The following is an 8,689-nucleotide window of genomic DNA, read 5'->3' on the forward strand; positions in this document are numbered from 1 at the left end:
AGGTTCATGCAGTGCACGAATCATCTTGACAAACAGGAAACAAAAATCTTGTGTAGCATGAAAGAAAGGAAAGGAAGTTCAATAGGCCAGAATGAGCATAGAAGCACAATACATAACCTTTTTTTTTTCTGTGAAATGGAAATCTGCCAATCAAATCATATTAACAATAAGTTAATACTGTTGCACAGGTCAGGAAAAAGATACATGGGTTTACTACTACTTTAGAACAAAGTAGATTAAAATCACATTATGAACATCAAAATCAACAAATTCAATAAATAATAATAATAAGATTTATTTATATAGCGCCTTTCAGCGCTCAAGGACTGAAAAAAAAGTTTACTTATGATTCCAATAAATCAAAAGGGGCCCAGAATTCCAAGCTTCGGCTCTGCGTAAAATCTATAGTGAAAACTCTCCTAAAATGTGTTAAAAGTTTAAAGTGTGTTAAAAGGGACAATGATAAAGGTCAGTGATGCACAGGCTGAATGCCCAGAGTACCACCACCTGCCAGATCCCCCCAAAACCACTCAATCAGAGCGGACTAGAATAGAGAAAAACTAGATCATCTATTTATCAGCCAAACCTCGGACAAATGAGCAGTCAGTCATGAAATGACATCTCACTAGGGTGCTTTATGTAGAACATACATAGGTCATGTAATGAGGTCATGCTAATATGAAATAAATGTGGTTATTGATTAGCAATCGCCATTTTCTTGCTGATTGGGTCAAAAGTGACCTACAGTAAATTGTCTTGAGACAAAGGGACCATTTTTCATGTCTTTAAATACAAATCATTTATTTCTCTATAGTAAATTATCAATAATGGGATTCAAATAAATATATCCAGCCTTGGTGAGCAGAAGAAACTTCTTTCAAAAACATTAAAAAATCCTAGCAACCTCAAACGTTTGAATGTGTATCCCTAGGGATTTTTTTTAGATAGATAGATAGATAGATAGATAGATAGATAGATAGATAGATAGATAGATAGATAGATAGATAGATAGATAGATAGATAGATAGATAGATAGATAGACAGGGTTGTTTATGACATGTTGATAGGCCTTAGACAATCAAAATCATTTAGTAAAACCAAAGGTGCGCACACACACACTCAGAAAAAAAAAAGAGCCAATTATTTTCTACAAATTATTTAATTTACTGCATGACTTCACTGATGTTTTTTCTTCTGAATTTGGGCATGTTTTGAAGTCCTCTGTTGACCTCTTGGTTTCAATGTATTTTTGCGGTGTTGATTAATTCACAAGCCCACTGAGTTGTGAGTCAGTAAAGCACCAAAATACTTAAATTAAAAAACAAAACATAAAATATGATGTTGTATATACAGCATGCATACATAAATGGTCAGGAGCCACCAGCAAGTGTTCAGGAACTCCATATAGATTGACTTGACAAAAGACACTTGAACTTTTGATTGGATAGATGGCTTACCATCCCTCCAGATACTGAGTGAAATAAATGGGCAATCTAATTTATACTTTCCTCTGCAGGAAGCAATAGAAACTGCTTCTGCAGGCCATTTATAAGTTAACCTCTTTAAATTAAATGTTTAATTATTTAAAACACCATGGGCAAGCTGCCTGAAAGTTAGAGAATCATTCTGTACAGTTGTAATTCTCCATCATGATTTTAAATGGGATCAGCCAAACCAATACACAAGTACAGAAATACCAATTTGTTCTATATAGACGTTGCCCTTACAGGCTAATCCTCTTCAACCGAGAAATTCAGAGGATTTGAGAAGAAACCAAAAGTGTTCTCTCAAACCAAATCAAGTCTCTCTTAACAAGAGCAATAAAACTAACCCAGTTTAGCATCAAACCACATGTAAAAACTCTATTAAAAAACATCCAAAAGAGTACAATGCACCAATCATTTGTGGGCAAAAAACAAAATATGCCTCTCTTCAGTGGAGTACATCCTATGGGCCAGATTTACTAAACAGGCCAAATTAACGTGAGAGCAATTCCACAAATGCGCCAATGAGAGTGGCAAGTTTTGCACGTGATCTACTGCTGATGCGCAAATTAAAGAACACAGACGCAGTCAAATCATTTACATAATGACCAACGCAATCTACCAAGTCCAGTTATTAGCATTGGGTCTCAAATTAGCAGAGTTGATGATCATCAAGTGTGGGTCGACACATGCGCGACTAATGTAATATACGGATAATGTCTTCCTCTGGTATTCTAGAAATTAATATGAGGCATGCTTTTTGGGGCGTTAAATAATGGCGCAAATACCAGTAAATTGACGAGCGCAAACATTAGTAAATTGCGCTGCGTGATTCATTTAAATACTCTCCTCCCATAAATTTTGCATCTAATAGGGAAACTCCTACAAATGCAATAAGATCAGCCACAAAAACAACTCAGTCCATGCATTTTCAGCGCTAATTTTGCACTGCGTGTCTTTAGTTAATCCCGACAGTAGTTTTTTGACGCCAAAAGAGGGTTTGCGCTGGTGTATGCTGTTAGTAAATCTGGCCCTATGTCTTTTGTAAGTGTCACAGGACTTTTAGTGTGTTTCTCCTTGTTCCTGTTTCCTTTGTTTTATGCTCCTTCTTGTTCATTGGTTGTTATGACAATTCATTATATGATTAAATGAATTGCACCTGTTTGCATTTAGTTCCTTATATTGTGTATTTAAGCCCTTCAGTTCATTCCATAATGGTTGTCTGGTGTTATTAATTTATAGACACTGTTACGTTCTACCTTCTTGTCGGAATACTACTTTTGTTTTGTTTTATTAACAATAACTAGCTTATTTGATCTCAATCGTCCTTGTTGTCATCCTTTGTGGAGCTACCCATGACAGAACACCAGACCTCCAAAAATGGATACAGCAGTGATCAATGTTGCCCCTGTAAGAAGCCTCTCACCCATCATTTCGCCACAAAATGAGGACTGAGCCAACCATCGCTCCAAATCCTGAGCCCCACTGTGTGTCTGACCAGGTGTGTGAGCCGGCAACTGCATGTGTCATCATGGGATTACTCGTGGAGTATGAGGGAATGGAGGAAGACCCCATCGACACACTCCCACTTCTGAGGGTGAGCTGAAGCTTGCCACAACCAATATTTTTAAGGGAAATGGAAGAGGAGGTTTTCCTGGTTCTCCCATTCCTGCTAGTCCCGCTCAGCTCCAAGTTTCCTGTGTCCCCACTGGTTTCACCAAGCTTCATATCTCCTGTGTCCCCACTGGTTCCTGCCCATCTTCCCTGTCCTGCCTCCTTTTCCAAACTCAACCAGTCCTTCAGTCCCGCCTCCGCTAGTTCCCGTCAGCCCCTTGGCTCTTCCTCTGACACTTCTCTATGGTATGGATTTACCTCGGATCTTCCAGTCTCCAGCTCCGCCCAGGAAAGCGCATCCCCCGGGTCTGCCTCCAGCCGCTGATCCCATCACTCCACCTCGGCCTGTTGACCTTCTCCCTCCCTCAGCTCCACCAGATACCATCGTCCTTATGGGTCCACTGGGTTCCCTCATCCCTCCAGCTGCGCCTTGGTCAGACGTCACTCTGCCAGTGCCGCGGACTTACAGGCCTTCTGCTATACTTTGTACCCCCACCACTTCGGCTCAGCCTTCCCTCTAGCTCCGCCTTGGTCCTAAGTCACAAATGATTTAATACCAAATTATCAAAGAAACCTGTGACACTAAACAATGACCCCAAACACCCTAGAAACCACATTACAATATGCTAACAACCACTCAGATCATCTTAGCAACTGCATAGCGACATCCTGGCAACCAACCACCCACAAAACCATAATGGTTGGCCAGTTTTGCACCAGTAAATGGCACACTTTGTTCTTTCTTTTTTTCAGAAAACGAAAAAGTGTGGGTGTTATGGGCTGCTGTGTATAATCCAAGGAACAAGGAGCGGGACCAAAGTCCCTTTAAGACAAGTCATTTCACTCGGCGGCCATCTTTGAAACGCCTCTCGGGCATGGCATCATGCAATCTCTTTGAATGGGGAAACATCAAATTCTCCAAAACTGTTCGCCAACCTTACGATTAAATTTCATATTTGAAATCACCAATGAAATCTAACAACAACCGGCTCATAAATTTAGTTTCTAAACGCTCGAATCATGACAAAAAAACTATTTTTTCAGGCTGGATCAAGCTAATGCACACGCGCAGACCTAAATGCGCGTCTCTTCGGAGGCGCGCGTCTGACTCTTTCTATAGAAACCGGTGATTCTAACGGCCGCTGAAGTGACGCAATGACTTTACCAGTCAGCGATTGGCTCTTATTTAGAAGGCGGGACTTATTCCGCCATATTGCGCGTTACACTTTCTCCCATTCAAAACAATACGAGTGACACGTCTTGTGTTATTCTATAGTCTTTGGCGGGACATAGAATGAATGACTAGGAGATGAATTACCACAAAGTATGAAAGCATACGTAAAACAACATAATGTAACAATAAATGCTGGACCAGGAATTACTACTACCAACTACTACTATCAGGAACACTTAAATTCACAGGCATAATCAGTGAAACAGCGAACAGGTGTGGAACTCAAATCAGCAACCAATGTAACTAATAATGACTAATAATAGGCTCGCATCTGGTGTAAAGTTGCTGTACACTGAAATTTGCTGGCAGTGTGAACACAGCTTTCTTATGAGGGTTAGGATTAGGATTGGGGGGGAGGGGGACTTTAGAGATAGGGACTACTCAAGTAACAGCCTCCCCACCTAATTAACCAATCAGAAACAAGGGAGTTGCTGATTTTAATTACTTGAATAAGTGTTCTAATATACAGCATTGCCATTTACAACAGTGCTAAGAAATATCTGACCAATAGATGGCACTAATTGATTGACCAATCAGAATTGAGTATTCCAGAGAGATGTGCAATAAGCACATTTTCTCTGCACCAATGCAAATAGAAACTAGAGAAGCAAGATTATTAAACTTTGTGGAAACTTTAGGAAAATAGGAGTAACGGAGCGACAGAGGTTTCTGATTTGTGGACCGGAACTAATTAATTTAAGACAGAATATGTTTATGCACCATGCTTTTATTAATCTTAGTTAATGTTAATTTAAACATCTACTAGAGCATTTTTCAGATCCAAAGTTGTACCTGTTAACATTAATAAATGCACTGTAAACTAATATGAACATTTTTATTAACTAACATTAACAATGGTTAATAAATTATGTAAAAAATATATTGATCATTAGTTTATTAGTTAATGCATTAACTAATGTTAACAAATAAGACCTTATTGTAAAGTGTTACCAACATTATTGATGCTAGACTGAAAAAGATTCATTTCAGAGGAATATACTTATAAGCTCTGGGGGATTTCACTACCTTGTAGAGCTGTGCTGCTTTAGATGTAGTTTGGAGTAACTATTGTAAAAAAAAAAAAAAAAAAAAAAAAATCTATTTTACATGTTGTATAAATTTAAAATAATGACAGCTTTTGGCATTCAAGGGTGAGTTCAAGTTCATTCAAGTATGAGCTTGCATAGAAAAAAAAATTTAATTAGCAAATTGCAGTGCTAAATTTCGGTTCATTTCAGAGCACAGGACCTAAATTTACCTTTTGCTCTCATCAAAAATGCAACGGTAAGACTTTCACAGTTTCCCACTTAACAGGATAGGTGAACCCATTTATCTCTTATGTGAAAACTCAGTTTTAAACAAATCGTCTGACACTGTAAAACTTTCTCAGCACTGTTACATAATGAAACACGGAAAGAGGATGAAACATTTAGCATGTTCTAGACATTATGCAAATTTGTATTGGTTTCCTTCTCATCATTTATAAACCAGGTCACTAAAACCCAAACGCAGGCAACTGTACACAGTCAGTTCTTACTGTACAGCAACAAATAAATTATACCCTAGTCTAATGAATAAGTTAAAGCTTAGTTGTGCATTGAAGAGGGGTGAAACGGGACACTTTTTACATCTGATCCTTTGTCTGGGAATGAATCGTACCGTGAATTAGCAACAGGCAGAGCAGCGCCGACCTCACCCATAAGAAAGACTCACAGCACAGAAAGGGTTCAGAATGAGATCTCCAGGGATTCCCAAGTTCAACCGCTATATAAAGATGGGAGAGAAAACAAGCCTGTGAAGGACAGGAGATCCCAAGGGAGTTTACCTAATTTTCCATTTCAGAGCTTTCTTGCTGGAAAGGACCTTTCATGTACAAATGAGACTGGACATAAACGAAATGGGCTCAGCACTGCACTCCTCTACAGACGGTCCATCAGCTCTTGTGAGAGTTACAGTGAGACCGAGTGCTCTGATGAGCAGTGCTACAGTACATCTCTAAGTAGTGAGCAAACCTTTCAGGCTGGGCTACAGCAAATCAGCCAGCTCCCCTGGGATGGGGAGAATAGGCTGAGAGGTGCCCACACAGGAAGACTGGGAGACTCACAGACCGAAAGAAGCTGAGGAAACAGAGAGACAATTTGACAAAAAAAAAAAAGTATAGTGAGTAGCACCTCTAACAGGAAGGAGGGTGCAGTTGAACACCTTCAGCTTAGTGGGAATTGGGTGGCTGCCACTAAGCAAGAGAGCTGTAAATCTGTAACATCTCTGAATCAGGTATAGCAACACAATCTTATGGAAATTCGTAACTATTTAACGTTTTGGTGAACTGGTGGCTATTTTTATGAATTCATACAATGCCACCAATCCCACGTATGTTTTTGTATGATCTGCTTATGCCCCGCTGAGGTTAGGTTTAGTGTAGTCTCGCATAGCCAGACCTTCAGACTGATGGCAGAAGGTCTGGGGCCTTATTCACAAAACATTTTACCACTAAGAGTTCTTCTAATTAGCAGTAAAAGTTCTTAGCTAAAAGTTTTCTCTTAAAACCTATTCACAAAGCTGCTGAGACCAACTTTTACTAAAGAATAGAGAGAAGACTTAAGCTAAGAGAAAGGTTGGGGTTGCTATGGATGATGTCAACACACTTACTAACTCTGCCCACAGTGATTGGCTGATGGGGGAGGAGTCTCCGTCACGTTTTCCCGCGGAATTGTGCTACTATTGCACTGTTGCCGCAGAGTGTTTTTCATGTCCACGGGTTGAAGCGACCCCAAATAACATGATATTTAGCCCCTGGAATGCGAATTTTACCAGGGGCACCCCTCCAAAAACGTGGATTTTACCCCCTGGAACATGAGTTTTTACCATGGGACGCCCCCTGAAACATGATTGGGCTAGTTTTGAGTAACAATTGGACGGGTTCTGTTGTGAAAACCTGGCATCCCTGGCCAGTGATTTAATCATAGAAATATTTTAGAATGAGGTATCATGTTGCCATATTCAAAGGTTTTAAAATAAAAATGTTGTCATATTCAAATAAAGATTTTAAAATCTTTATAAGTGTCACAAATTAAACTAGTATATGTTCAGCTAATTGTCAGCCTCTTACATGTCTGCATCTCGAGAGATTGCAGAATTCAAGCAACAAATTATATTTTATAAACAAAGTTCGGGAGGAGCATGTTCAAATGGCTCGAGAGGAGGCATATCTATCTATAATCTATAAATGCAAATATTTATTGCATTTTTGAAGAAAAGGTTCAGCACCCAAGGCTCTATCGCATATTCCCTCAATGGTGTTCAGTGCCTTTGGGCAGATTGCTGAGGCGGATTGCTGTCAACAACCATTTTAGGATTGTTTGTGATTTGGTCTCAGTGACTTGAATTCAAAATCAACACCTTGTAAAATAGTTATGTTTGCTGTACTGTAAGTCTAAACTGACCAAAATGATTGATGAAATCTGCAATTTGTTAAAATGGTTAGCTAGAAATGATACTGTCATAATCAGTGGCTCTCACTAAAAAAGTGTAACAATGCCAAATACAAAAATAAATAAATCAATACATGCTTATAATCATATTGTATATAGTTAGGATAACAAATAAATAGGAGACAATTCATGAACCATACATAAGGTATTTCTGTTACCAAAACCTTTTTTTTTTTCTGTATGTTTCCAAACTAATTATGTTTATATAATTATGTAACATTATTGTACTTGTGTAGAGCCAAATTCTGTATAAAATGAATTATAAACAAGGAAAATGTTATGAGGAAGAACTTAAGTATTGTTATTGGGAATTCGTTTTTGGTAATATTTGTTTAAATGTAAACACCACCATATATTTCACCCAATCACAACAAATTAGAAAATTTCACATCAAAATGGCTGCTGTTCATAGCAGATTTTTTTGTTAGTGCAAAGGACTTGAAAAACAAAAATGGCATATTGTTGGGCCAAAGCGGTTTATTAATAATTATTAAATGTAATGAATATTAATTTCATTGTTGGGTTTTATGAACATCTTGTTTACCTTTATATGATAAACAATTTTGTCAGTATAGGGTGCCACTCTGGGACCAAAATCCTGCAGCAAAACTAGTTGAGAACCAATGGTTTTAGTTATGTTTCTGACATATACTTTCATATTGTGTAGGTTTCTTTACTGAAATAATAAAATGAATATAAATTATAAAATGTAACTTATATAATGTCCTTTATAGTAAAATGCCTTTTATTTTCTCCCTACTCAAAACACAGTGTTTTAGGAACTGCAGGTAAAAATGAACCATTGTCTGAGATGACTTTAGACATACATACAAAGTGGCTCTAAATTCATTATTCACAACTTTCCT

Source organism: Megalobrama amblycephala, linkage group LG5 (genome assembly GCF_018812025.1).
Source record: "Megalobrama amblycephala isolate DHTTF-2021 linkage group LG5, ASM1881202v1, whole genome shotgun sequence".
NCBI lineage: Eukaryota > Metazoa > Chordata > Actinopteri > Cypriniformes > Xenocyprididae > Megalobrama > Megalobrama amblycephala.